We start from the raw sequence: 13,133 nt of genomic DNA on the forward strand, positions 1-13,133 counted from the left end.
AGAAGAGAATGGGGGATTAATCCATTAAGTGCTTCTTTTTTATGAACATTCGGTAAAGGAGCTTAGAGGTTTTAGGGATTCTATAACTTTATCATCAAGTAAAAGGGTACAGATATAGCAAAAAGAAAAAGAGAGACATTTATGATGGCACGCTTTGAGATATGATCTGTCTCTTCTGTAAGTCAACTCGAATACGATTGAACTGCCGTTCTGTAAGCAATTTGAGTATTTTTATTTGCTAATGGCCACTAAAAAAAAAGAACACTCTCATTTAACTTTGCACAACATCATTTAGCACTGTGAAGTTTGTAGGTAAAGAAGAGTTAAGTTGCAACATGCAAATGACACTGCCTTACAATAAACCGTGTTATTCCCTTGATTGGTGTTGACGGCGTTACACAGAGTTAAAAAGCAAAACATTGGCTTAAAGCAGCAACATCATTTATTTCAGCCATGGTAATAAATGTCAGAAACTTGAATGAAGCCATATCCCATTATACATCATTAGCACGGTAGCTAGATACTCTTAAAACAGTACTACCTCAAATCAATCAACAAGAGCCATGAGCCAGATAGCAGATACTATTAATTTCATGCTACAACAATCAAGTTGAACTAATGATTAGATCATTGTCACTAAGTTAAACAAAAGTGATAATTTTAACTGACAAAAGTCCATCTAAAAAAGTTGTAACACAGAATGTGCATCTAAAGATAAACATTAAGTGTTTGTTTAAATTTCCATGTGACTGAAAATTGAGTTTGATGATTAGTGTGCTTGCTGCTCATTTGATGATGATATGCATGTTGCATTAAGCATGTGCAAGTATTTAAATTATGGCTTAAAATGAGACTAGTCACACTAGTGTAAATATTTATATTATAGAATCAATTTTGATATTTGAAAATGGTTATAAATTAACATGGAAAAATACAGCGAACAAATGTTTAATTGTGCATGTAATGATATGAATTGAGCCTTTAAAATTCAACTAAGTTGTTAGTACACATCAAAGCATGTGATGCAAATTATGAAATAATGTGTTATGACAAAATGTATAAATACAAGTAATGTGAATTTGAGTATGCTCCTTCTGTTGAAAATTCAATATTAGCCTAAATAAGTTCACACCTAAATTAATTTGATGTCATTGCTTACATCAATTTAGTTTTGATGTCATTGCTTACATCAATTTAGTTAGGTGAAAATTAAATATTTTTCTCATGTTTTAATTTCAATGGTTTAGATTTTTTAGTGCTTATTTTAATGAGTGGTTTAGATTGTTTCTTGTAACCTATAAATACCCTACTTGTATTTGAGTTTTATCATCCAACAATCAAAGCTTAATTATAAGCATTTGAAAGCTTTCTTAAGAGTTCTTCCCTTTTGCAATTTTGTGAGATTATTCTAAAGAGTTTTTTCTTCTTCTCGATCAATTAGAGTTTTTACTCTATTTTGATTCAACAATTGGTATCAGAGCCACGTTTTTAAGGTCTCTTGAAATTCTGAGTATGCTCTGTGGTTACAGTTTTTAATTGATCTTCCACATCAGAAAATATTTCTTGAGTTATTGTCGGGGTTATTACAAACCTTGTGGAGCTTCTTTGTGTTTAGAGTAATTTAGTACTCTGCACGTTTGTTACTCAAGCTTGTTCGGTGTAGTCAAAGCCTTGCCGTAAAGATGGGTGATCTTCAAGTAGTTGGAGGAAGCAAGAAGCTCAACAACAAAAACTACAACACGTGGGCAACATGTATGGAGTCATACTTACAAGGTCAAGACCTTTGGGAGGTTGTCGGTGGTGGTGAAGTTACACAACCGACGACAGAAGATGCCAATGGAATCTTACGAAAGTGGAAAATTAAAGCAGGCAAAGCAATGTTTGCTTTAAAGACCACAATTGAAGAAGAAATGTTGGAGCATATTCGGGATGCTAAAACATCAAAGGAAGCATGAGACACTTTTGTTACACTCTTTTCGAAGAGGAACGATACAAAATTGCAACTTCTCGAGAATGAACTTCTATCAATGGCGCAACGCGACATGGCGGTTGCCCAATACTTTCACAAGGTGAAGTCGATATGTCGCGAAATTTTAGAATTAGATCCGACAGTTGCTATTGGGGAAGCCAGGATAAAAAGAATAATTGTCCATGGTTTGAGACCCGAATATCGAAGGTTTGTTGCCACTGTACAGGGATGGCCGACACAACCATCGCTTGTTGAGTTCGAAAATTTGCTTGTAAGTCAAAAAGCCATGGCCAAGCAAATGGGAGGAGTCTCGCTGAAGGGTGAAGAAGAAGCGCTCTACACCAGCAAAAGCAGAGACACTTTTCAGCGGTATACTGGCAGTGGATCTAAAAAGAATGGTGACAAGGTGAAAAATTACCAAGGAAAGGGAGGCCCTCATTCAGGGGGAGCATCCAAGAATCGCGGTAATAGTAGAAAGTTCGATGGCAAGTGTTATAACTGCGGGAAAATGAGTCACATGGCAAAAGACTGTTGGACCAAGAAAAAGCATGTTGAAAGTAATACTGCTACTTCTTGTTCGAAGGAGAATGATGAAGATGGTTGGGATGCTGAAGCGTTATTTGCTACGGAGGAAGAAGAATTAGCTCTCACGGTAACAACACCAGAACATATTGACTACAAGAATGATTGGATCATAGATTCTGGCTGCTCAAATCATATGACGGGTGAAAAACAGAAGTTGCAAAACCTGTCTGAGTACAATGGAGGTCGTGTGGTGGTGACAGCTGATAACTCAAGGTTACCGATAACTCACATCGGAAAGACAATAGTTACGCCTCGATATAATACTAACCAGGTGCAACTCCAAGATGTTTACCATATCCCAGGAATGAAGAAAAATTTGCTATCTGTGGCTCAACTAACATCATCAGGCCATTATGTCTTATTTGGTCCCCAAGATGTGAAGGTTTATCGTGACGTCAAAATATCAGAAACACCAAAAATGGAGGGACGACGTTTGGAATCAATTTACGTGATGTCAGCAGAGTCTGCATATGTAGACATGACAAGGAAAAATGAGACATCAGATCTATGGCACATGCGGTTAGGTCACGTTAGCTATTCCAAGCTAAGTGTGATGGTGAAAAAGTCGATGCTTAAGGGGTTTCCTCAACTAGACGTGAGAACAGACACGGTCTGTGCGGGATGCCAGTATGGTAAAGCACACCAATTACCATATGACAAGTTGAAGTTTAAAGCAAAAGAACCGTTGGAGTTGGTTCACTCTGATGTGTTCGGACCGGTTAAGCAACAATCAATTAACGATATGCGATACATGGTAACATTCATTGATGACTTCTCCAGGTATGTGTGGGTTTTCTTTATGAAAGAAAAATCTGATACTTTCTCAAAGTTTAAAGAGTTTAGAGACTCAGCTGAAGGAGAAGTGGGAAAGAAGATATGTTGCTTGCGCACAGACAACGGAGGAGCATATAGATCAAATGAGTTCTCTCAATACCTAAGGGAATGCCGAATATGTCATCAGTACACTTGTGCCAACACGCCACAACAGAATGGTGTAGCAGAAAGAAAAAACCGGCATCTTGCAGAAATTTGTCGAAGTATGCTACATGCAAAGAATGCACCTGGAAGGATTTGGGCCGAAGCAATGAGGACTGTAGCCTTTGTGATCAACAGACTTCCTCAACCAAGGTTAGGATTTGTTTCACCCTTTGAGAAACTATGGAACATAAAACCTACAGTTAGCTACTTTCGAGTATTTGGCTGTGTATGTTATGTGTTTGTTCCTGATCATTTACGGAGCAAATTTGACAAGAAAGCTATTAGATGTATCTTTGTGGGATATGACAGCCAGAGAAAGGGGTGGAAATGTTGTGATCCAATTAGTGGAAGATGCTACACGTCACGAAATGTGGTATTTGATGAAGCATCTTCTTGGTTGTCCTCAGAGAAGGAGGTGTTGCCAGATTCGAGAGAATTTAGAGACAAACTACAATAAAAGATGGGGGAGCATGCTGTTCAACTCCAAACAAGTTCAGATGAATCAGAAGATCCAAATGGAAATGATGTCAAAAAAAGAGTGACTCAGAATCCTTGGCAAACTGGCGTGTATCAACAACCAAACGAAGAAGGTGGGCCTAGTGAAACAGAAGAATCAATTCCACAATCTCAACTCTGAAGGTCAACAAGAATACGAAGGCCAAATCCCAAATATGCCAATGCAGCTATAATTGAAGAATACAAAGAGTTCTAAGTGGATGACAGCTATGAAAGAAGAGATCAATGCACTTCAGCAAAATCAAACTTGGGATATTGTACCAAAGATAAAAATGTGAAACCCATATCTTGCAAATGGGTTTACAAGATAAAGCACCGTCCAGATGGGTCAATCGAGAGGTACAAAGCGTGATTGGTAGCTTGTGGTTTCTCTCAACAGTATGGACTAGACTATGATAAAACATTTAGTCCAGTGGCGAAACTTACAACCGTACGAGTCTTACTTGCACTTGCAGCCAACAAAGACTGAACTTGTGGCAGATGGATGTGAAGAATGCTTTTCTTCATGGAGAACTAGATCGAGAGATCTACATGACCCAACCAATGGGTTTTCAGAGTCAAGATCATCCTGAATATGTGTGTAAGCTGCGAAAAGCACTCTACGGATTGAAACAAGAACCTAGGACGTGGTATGGTAAGATTGCTGAATTTCTAACGAAAAGTGGTTATTCAGTAACACCTGCAGATTCTAGCTTGTTTGTCAAAGCCAATGAAGGTAAGCTAGCTATCGTGCTAGTGTACATGGATGACTTAATCATAACCGGTGATGATGAGGCAGAAATTCTTCAGACGAAGGAGAATTTATCAGTTCGTTTCCAGATGAAGGAACTTGGACAACTTAAGCACTTCCTTGGTCTAGAGGTTGATTGCACACACGAAGGAATATTTCTATGTCAACAGAAATATGCTAAATATTTGTTGAAGAGGTTTGGAATGCTCGAATGCAAGTCAACTTCAATGCCAATGGAACCAAATATCAAAATGTGTGCACATGAAGGAAAAGATTTGGAAAATGCAACAATGTATCGACAATTGGTAGGTAGTCCGATCTACTTAACCTTGACCCGACCTGACATTTCTTATGCAGTTGGTGTGATGAGTCGGTATATGCAAAATCCAAAGAAACCTCATTTGGAAGCAGTTCGACGAATACTGAGATATGTGAAGGATACAATTGACTATGGTCTTTTGTACAAGAAAGGTGAAGACTGCAAGTTAGTTGGTTATTGTGATGCTGATTATGCAGGAGATCATGACACCAGGAGATCAACAACTGGATATGTGTTTAAGCTTGGCTCCGGAACAATTTCTTGGTGTAGCAAAAGATAACCAACGGTATCATTGTCAACCACTGAAGCTGAGTATCGAGCAGCAGCAATGGCATCTCAAGAGAGTACATGGTTGATACAGTTGATGAATAATCTACATCAACCAGTAGATTATGCAATTTCGTTGTATTGTGACAACCAATCGGCAATTCGGCTGGCGGAGAATCCTGTCTTTCATGCAAGAACTAAACATGTGGAAGTATATTACCACTTTGTTAGGGAAAAAGTTTTGCAAGAAGATATTGAGATGAGGCAAATCAAGACAGATGAGCAAATTGCTGACTTGTTTACAAAAAGCTTGAGTGTTGGAAAGTTTGAACATTTCCGTCGTCAGCATGGCGTGATTCAAAGAATGGAGGCTAACATTGAGGGAGAGTGTTGAAAATTCAATATTAGCCTAAATAAGTTCACACCTAAATTAATTTGATGTCATTGCTTACATCAATTTAGTTTTGATGTCATTGCTTACATCAATTTAGTTAGGTGAAAATTAAGTATTTTTCTCATGTTTTAATTTCAATGGTTTAGATTATTTAGTGCTTATTTTAATGAGTGGTTTAGATTGTTTCTTGTAATCTATAAATACCCTACTTGTATTTGAGTTTTATCATCCAACAATCAAAGCTTAATTATAAGCATTTAAAAGATTTCTTAAGAGTTCTTCCCTTTTGTAATTTTGTGAGATTATTCTAAAGAGTTTTTTCTTCTTCTCGATCAATTAGAGTTTTTACTCTATTTTGATTCAACACCTTCTTCAAGTGTAGTATAATCTGCTTTTGGGGTCTCAAATCAATTAAAAAATAGATGCAAAATAGAGCAAATAAAAATGATTTTTAAAGAAATATTTATTACAAAGGCAAGAGACATTTACAATAAAAATCTATGAATGTTGGAAAATTCGACAGATTATTTTTTTGGGCAGTGTAGTAGTTAATTAATATTCTTATGTGTAAATGGCATGGAAGTAAATATTGATGTGGATTTTTTTTTGGGTAGTCTTGAGAGATTATTAACTTTAAGGGCCCCATTTTTTATATCTTTATAATTAAGGTCTTCATTTTTTCATTTTTATAGTTAGGTCCCTATTTTTTAAATATTATTTTTTGTCTTTATAATTGAGGTTCTAATTTTATTCAATCTCACTTTTATCGTTATAATTGAAGTATCTAATTTTTCAATCCCTTTTTTTATCTTTATAATCGATGCCTCTAATTTTGTAATCTTACTTTCTAACTTTTAATTGAGGCCCTTAAGTTTTTTCAATCTCACTTTCTATCTTTACAATTGAGGTCTCTAAGTTTTTTCTACCTCTATAATTGAAGCCCCTAATTTTTTAATCCCACTTTTTTTAACTTTATAATGAGGCCCTTAAGTTTTTTTTCCCTTAAGTTTTTTTAATTTCACTTTTTACCTTTATAATTGAGGTCCATAAGTTTTTAATTTCACTTTTTACCTTTATAATTGAGGTCCATAAGTTTTTCCAAACTCAATTTTTATCTTTATAATTGAGGCCCCTAAGTTTTTTTAGTCTTGATTATACCTTTATAATTGAGACTCCTATTTTTTTTTTCAATCTCAATTCCTATCTTTATAATTAAGACCTCTAAATTTTTTCAATTTAATAAAGTTCTCAAATTCTCATCCTTTTCTCCATCTCTCTCATTAATTCATTTAATTTTGAATTAAATCTAATCACATTTTCTCTTTTTGTTTTTTTTTACAAATTGCATTTTCAATTTACAAAATATTCTTTAACTTTAATCTTCTCTAATCTCCATTGTTCTTTATTTTTTTAATTTATTATTCAAAATCAAGCTTCATTTCATAATTCATACCCACATTTATTTTTTATTCTTTTATTTAAGGAGTTTTATTAACAAAACAATGAAACTAATGTTCGAAAAAGTTTAATCATTTTTCTATGATATTAAATTAATTTTTTAAAGTAATAGAATATACTTTTTTCTATAAGGACATATTTTTGAGCTTTCGCTCAAGACTCCAAAAATGTTCGAGACAACTCAGACTCAGACTAATATTACTAATATCAAATCAAATCAATGGAGGAAATATCTTTGTTATTGGGCATGTCGTGACTGTGTAGCCAAAATTTAACATGGTTACGTGACATCTTTGGTAAATATCATATCTTGTTTTTGGGCATCAAAGTTTCTGTTTGGTCTTGTATTGATTTTCTCGGCTACGTGACATCTTTGGTGAATATCATATTTGTTATAAAATCACATTAGTTTTGTAGTTCATGGGCGATGACAACTAGGAAGTTGCAGTAGCACTTGGTCAAATAAATAAACCTATCCTCCATTTCAATTCGTATTGATGAGCTCTGTTGCTAACGTTGCGTTGGGAAATAAACGAGTAATTTCCCTATAACCATATTAGTGAGAATACAAAATAAAAGCGAAAAAATAATATCCGAAATTGATAACGGAGTTCAACCAATTTTGCATGCGTCTCCGAACTGCTGCAGATCTTTTACTAAAGAGAGAAAATTTACAATTGTTTACAAAACACTCACAACTCACAAGAAAGCTCTCTAGTATAGGGAGAAAGAAATGATTTTTGGGATGATTTTGAAGCTAAATGGGTTAGGGTATTTATAGTTTAAGCTTAAGGACTAATCTTGTAAATATCCTAAAGTATGCAGAGACTAAACTACAATTAACTCTATTACATTTTAAATAAAAAATTGGGGCACCAAATTCGGTGCCCCTTTTGTTGAAAAACACTCCCCCTTTGCCCTCTTTGTCTGACTTTCACGTTCAACAATCTCTCACTTGAAGGCTGATTTTAATCTTTCTTCATACCTCGATCAATGCAGTAGCATTTCTGGTCTTGTTACTCTAGCATGCCAACTGAAGCTGAACACAACTTCAGTTTGTCCGTAGTCACCGTCTTTGTTAACATGTCTGTCGGATTTTGAGCTCCACTAATCTTTTCAAGTTTCAAAATCTCATCTTCCAGAAGAGACCGGATAAAATGATATCGCAATTGTATGTGCTTCGTCCTGGAATGAAAAGACGGATTCTTCGCTAGATGGATAACACTTTGACTATCGCAATACAAGATATTGTTTTCTTGTTTCTTGCCTAACTCTTCCAAGAAAATTTGGAGCCAAACCATCTCCTTGCTGGCTTCCGTAACAACGACATATTTTGCTTCAGTTGTGGAGAGAGCAACTATCTTCTATAGTTGAGAAACCCAACTCACTGTAGTACCTCCTAGAGTATAGACATACCCTATAGTGCTCCTTCTGATGTCAACATTTCTGGCTAAGTCAGCATCTACATAGTCTGGCAGTATCGTATCTCAACCTTTGAAACAAAGTGTTTTATTTATGGTACCCCGCAGATATCTGAGGATCCATTTGGCTGCTTCCTAGTGTACCTTGCCCGAATTATTCATGTATCTGCTAATAGCTCCCACTGCATGAGCAATATATGGTCTGGTACAAACCATGTCATACATTAGACTTCCAATTACTGAGGCATACAACACATTTACCATGTGTGCACGTTATTCCTCCATCTTTGGTGATTGTTCTTTGGAGAGTCTAAAATGAACACCTAAAGGTGTACTTACTGGTTTAACATCTTGCATGTTGAACCTAGAGAGTACTTTGTTGATGTACTAACCTTGTGATAACATCCAAGTCCCCTACTTTGTGTCTCTCTTAATCCTCATCCCAAGAATCTTCTTTGCAGCGCCCAGATCCTTCATAGCAAACTGCTTCGATAATTTTTGCTTCAAGTTTATAATATCTTGTATGTCTGAGCCTGCAACGATCATGTCATCAACGTACAATAATAAAATAGTGAAGCTGTTGTCGAACCTCTTGATGTAGCAACAATGATCTGATTGGCATATAGTAAAACCATTGCTACTCATGAAGCTATCGAACTTCTTGTACCACTATCTAGGAACTTGTTTTAAACCATACAAGCTCTTCTTCAACCTGCATACCAAGTTTTTCTTGTATGCCTTTATGAAGCCTTCTGGCTGTCTCATATAGATAGATTTCTTCTTCCAAATCACCATGAAGGAAAGCTGTCTTCACATCTAAATGCTCAAGATGTAGATTCTCTGCAACTACAATTTTTAACACCAATATGATTGTAGATAATTTCACGACTAGAGAGAAAATTTCATTGTAGTCAATACTTTCTTTTTGCTGAAAACCTTTGACAACCAATCTTGCTTTGTAGCGTTTACTCCCAGCGTGCTATTCTTTGATCTTGTAAATCCACTTGTTATGGAGCGCTTTCTTGCCTGGTGGTAATTCAGCTAATTCCCACCTCTGATTTGACATAAGCGAACCCATCTCATCTTTCATGGAAGATTCCCACTTGACTGAATCCTCCACCTGCATTGCTTTATCATAACACTCTGGTTCACCATTGTCAGTCAGCATCAAGTAGTGCAAAGAAGGCGAATAACGCTAGGTTGCTTTAGGAATTATGGAGGAGCGTCTTAGTTCCAGTGTGCATGGTTCTTCTTGAACTGCTTCAGGACTGATCTGAACATCATTTTCAGAAATCTCCTCGAACTCAGCAAGTTCCTTTGTTTTAACTTGGATATTGGAGCTACTTGATTCTATGGTTGACATGTCTTTGTACATCACATTCTCATTGAAAATGATGTCTCTGCTTCTGATGATCTTTCGATTTTCGTAGTCCCAAAATCAATAACCGAACTCATCACCACCATAACCAACAAAGACACATTTGTTGAACTTAGCATCAAGTTTACTTCTTTCAGTAAAGTTTATGTGTACATAAGAAATACAACCAAACACTCTTAAGTGTGAAAGGTTTATTTATTTCTTGCTCCAAACTTTCTCTGGTATTCCACCATCCAAGGGAACTGAGGTCCCACATTTGATCAGGTAAGCTGCAGTGTTGATAGCTTCAGCCTAAAGTAATTTGGGCAAGCCGACATGTATCCTTATGCTTCTGGCACGTTCATTCAGAGTTCTATTCATGCGCTCTGCTATGCCATTATGCTGCAGTGTCATGGGAACTGTTGTCTCCATCTTGATCCCATTGTTTGTGCAGAAATCTCTGAATCTACTATTTATGTACTCTCCTCCATTGTCAGACCTCAACCACTTGACTTTCAAACCAGTCTCATTTTCCACCAAGGCCTTCCATTTTCTGAAGGTATCAAAGACTTCTGATTTATTCTTCAAAAAATAAACCCACACGTTTCTTGTAGAATCATCGATGAAGGTGACATAATATAGTGAGCCTACAAGAGATGGAATTGGAGATGATCCCCATACATCAGTATGAACCAACTCTAACTTTTTTGCCTTGGGTCTCTTGACAGTCTTCCCAAAACTAAATTTCTTTTGTTTGCCAAAGATGCAATCCTCACATAGTCCGACATCTACACTCTTTAGATCCGGTAACTTCCCTTTTGACAAAAGTGTCTTCATCCTTGTCTCGCTCATATGGCCAAGCCTTTGGTGCCATATGTTTGATTTTCCATCAGCATCTGCTACTGAAATGATATTCTCTAAATTTGAGGTTACATAGAGAGTACCAGTCTTCTTACCACGAGCAATGACGAGTGCTCTTTTGGTAATATTCCATTTACAGCCTGAAAAGGTTGTACTATATCCTTCTCCATCAAGCTGTCCTATAGAAATCAAATTTCTTTTGAGGCCAGGAATATGTCTCACTCCTTTCAGCTTCCAGGTGGTCTGGTTTGGCAACTTTAGTCATATGTCTCCTTTTTCGACGATTTCCAAGGTTTCATCATCAGCTAGATGAACCTTCCCAAAATCACGATTGATATAGTTCTTCATGATTTCTTAGCATGGGGTGGAGTGGAAAGATGCCTCTGAGTCCAAGATCCATGATTCAATCGGACTATTGAAGCTTAGAATCATGGCATCACCTATCTCATCTGTCATATTGGTAGATTCCTGTGCGCCGGTATCTTTCTTCAGTGCTCGACAATCTCTTTTAAAGTGACACTTCTTGCCACAATTATAACAGGTAAAATCTTTCTGTCTCGTTCTTGATTTTCCCTTTCTGGATTTCGATCTGTCATGATTTGAATTTCTTTATGAAGTTCTCCCTCTAGACTCCGTGTACAAGGCTGAGGAGATTGATGCTTCTCTCGATTCTCTCCGTCGAATTTCTTCACTCAATACCAGATCTCGATCATTGTCGAATTTCAATTTGTTGTTTCCTGACGAGCTGCTGACTGCTGTAACAGTAGCATTCCAACTTTCTGGTAAAGATGATAAGAGAATTAAAGCTCAAACTTCATCATCGAATTCAATTTCCATGGAACTCAACTGGGTTGTGATTGTGTTGAGTTCATTTAAGTGTTGAGCCACTGATGCCCCTTCCGACATCCGCAAATTGAATAATCGCCTCATCAAATGAACTTTGTTTGAGGCCAATGACTTCTCATACATGATGGAGAGAGCCTCCATAAGACCCGCTGTGGTATTTTTCTTTTCTATGTTGAAAACAACATTGCAGGATAACGTTAGTCGGATAACTCCAAGGGCTTGTCTGTCGAGAAGAGCCCAGTCTTCATTCTTCATGCCCTCTGGTTGCTTTCCTGAGAGAGGTTGATATAGATTTTTCTGGTACATAAAATCTTCAATCTGCATCTTCCAAAAGCTAAAGTCCGCACCATCGAACTTTTCAATTTTCACCTTCCCTTCGTCTGCAGCCATCGCTCCCACTCGAATTTGTCTTCGTTTGGATCATTTCTGACAATTCTTGCGAACCACCGTGTATTAGAACACCTCCGTCGACAAATTCGTATCGCCGACAAAATTTACTATTCACAAAATATACTATTCATGTGAATAGTAATAAATAGTAACATCGCAAAAAATTGACAAAATTCACAACCAAAAGCTCTGATTATCAGTTGTTGGGAAATAAACGAGTAATTTCCCTATAACCAGATTAGTGAGAATGTGAAATAAAAGCGGAAAAATAATACCCGAAATTGATAACGGAGTTCACCCAATTTTGCTTATGTCTCCGGACTGCTGCAGATCTTTTACTAAAGAGAGAAAATTTACAAGTGTTTACAAAACACTCACAACTCACAAGAAAGCTCTCTAGTATAGGGAGAAATAAATGTTTTTTGAGATGATTTTGAAGCTAAATGGGTGAGGGTATTTATAGTTGAAGCTTAATGACTACTCTTGTAAATACCCTAAAGTGTACAGGGACTAAAATGTAATTAACCCTATTACATTTTAAATAAAAAAATTGGGACACCGAATTGGTGCCCTTTGTGGAAAAACACTCCCCCTTTGTCTGACTTTCACGTTCAACACGTTGCTATAGTGACAATGAAGATAAGAATTTAACTATGAATCACCAAGTGAATAATTTATTATAAAACAATAACATCAATGATAATATCGTTACTTTCGAAACTTTAGTGTTGGAAAAAGAAATTTACTCACATTCCAATAATTATTATTGTAGTTTATTCTTGTTTCACGTGATCAAACGGTATCAAGTAAACCAGTTTAATGTGTCGCATCAATTGGGACAACGACTATTAACATTAGTAATTGTTTTGTTATTTTTAAAGCTTTAGGGTTAAAAAAATGTAATCATAATTCAATGATTATTTAGATAATTTACCCCAAGCACAAGACTGATGGCGAAACGTCTTTGTCTAAGACCAACAGAAAATAAATTGGCAGTGCCCAACCTCTCGTTCAGCCAAACAACCGTAAAGGAATTTATCCA

This window comes from Hibiscus syriacus, unplaced genomic scaffold (assembly GCF_006381635.1).
Source record: "Hibiscus syriacus cultivar Baekdansim isolate YM2019G1 unplaced genomic scaffold, ASM638163v2 tig00000329_pilon, whole genome shotgun sequence".
Taxonomy (NCBI): Eukaryota; Viridiplantae; Streptophyta; class Magnoliopsida; order Malvales; family Malvaceae; genus Hibiscus; species Hibiscus syriacus.